The sequence below is a fragment of the Penaeus japonicus genome, unplaced genomic scaffold (assembly GCF_977035675.1).
Source record: "Penaeus japonicus unplaced genomic scaffold, GWHDUDI00000001_assembly GWHDUDI00000011, whole genome shotgun sequence".
In the NCBI taxonomy this organism is placed as follows: Eukaryota; Metazoa; Arthropoda; class Malacostraca; order Decapoda; family Penaeidae; genus Penaeus; species Penaeus japonicus.
The window spans coordinates 20,982,984-20,984,764 of record NW_028234413.1 but is presented as its reverse complement, the minus strand read 5'-3'; positions in this window follow the sequence as shown (position 1 = coordinate 20,984,764).

Here is a 1,781-nt window from a genome sequence, read left to right as displayed (position 1 = left end):
TTATGCTGATATAGTCATGATTATGATTTGTAACTTCACGATTAATATTGTAAGAGCTCTAATTACTGCAATGGTTATGATAAAGATAATGATGGTTATTATTGCATTATCATTATCAATACCCACAGCTGCATTTATAGTGATGTTACCACCTACATGACCTATCATAACCTATCATCCTATTCTAATCACGATAATTATTGCTGTTATCATCACCCTTTATAATTATACAAAACTCTTTCAATCTAAGTGGGAAAAGCATACACAAAAATTCACACATTCCTCACATACACTTCAAGCTAAATTATGCTCATTATAAGTACCCTTTTTTATATATATATTCTCATTTTTTTCTACATTTTTTCTTTACAAACATTTAGGCTTTTTTTCCCCCATCTCAGTCTCTCTTAGAGCCCTGTCATACCCGCTGTCATATCAGAGTGACAGGCATAGTGACAACCTATACGTGAGGTTATGTTATTTCAAGTGGTGCTGAATGCTCTTGTCATTTAATGTATTCAAGGCAGAAGAGAAAGAGGGGGATGGGGGGGGGGGGAGACAGGAGACAGAGAAGAGGGGGGGGGGAGGGGAAAGGGGAGGGTCGAGGGAAGAGGATGAGGAGGGGAGGAGGAGAAGGAGATGGGGTGGGAGAGGAGAAGCAGGGATAGGAAGGGGGTAGGAGGGAGGGAAGAGAGAGAGAGAGGAGGAGAGGAAGAGAGAGGAGGAGGAGAGGGAGAGAGAGGATGGGAAGATGAGAGAGAGAAGATGGCGAGAGAAGAAGGAAAGGATATAGGGAGGAGAGGGAGAGAGGAAGGGTCGAGGGAAAGGAGAAGGGGTGTAGGAGGAGGGGAGGGGGTTAGGAGAGGAGGAGGCAGGGTAAGGAGGGAGGGAGGGAGGGAGGGTAAGGAGGGGGGGAGGGTTGAGTTCCTCTGTCTACCCTGTGGGAATGTCTCAAACGCTGGTCTTTTCTTTACATTTTCCTTTGTTGTTGTCGCTGTTTTTGTTTGTGTCCTGTTATTGTCTTGTTTCGACATTTTCTTTGTTTACGCTTCTAACTCCCTTTCATTTCACTTTATTCTGTTTTATCATTATTATTATCGCGTCTTTTTCTCTATCAGTCTTGGTTTTCTTCCTAGATCTATATGGATTCATCTGTTAGTTTGTCTACTTATGTGCCTGTCTATCTGCCTTCCTGCTTGCCTGCCTGCCTGTCTGTCTGTCTATTTACCTGTCTGCCTGTCTGTCTATCTATCTATCTACCTGCTTGCTTGCTTGTCTGTCGGCCTGCATATCTATCTGCCTGCTTGCTTGCCTGTCTATCTGCTTGCCTGTCGGCCTGCATATCTATATGCCTGCTTGCCTGTCTGTCTATCTGTCAGCCTGTCTACCTTGCCTGCCTGCCTGCCTGTCTGTTTGCCTGCATACCTGCCTACATGCCTACCTGCCTATTTGCATGCCTGCCAGCCAGCCAGCCAGCCAGCCTGTCTACCCACCCGCCAGCCTACCCGTACCTCATCAATCTATCCATCTCTCTGCCTCACCCAAGCGCGTGTATGCAAGCAAAGCCCACAGTCACGGCAGCCCACGAGTGTAAAATAAGCCACGCATCCTCACTGCTTGCGAAGCAGAAGAAATGCATAGCGGGGAGAGGTGCTTGCGCAAGAGTCGTCTCCTTTTCCCTTCTAATTCTCAAGTAGGTTAATTAGTGCAGGTGAAAGATGTTGCATATTGTTCTTTCTTTTTTAATGATCTTTCGTTGTTTTAATTAGTATTTGTATTCG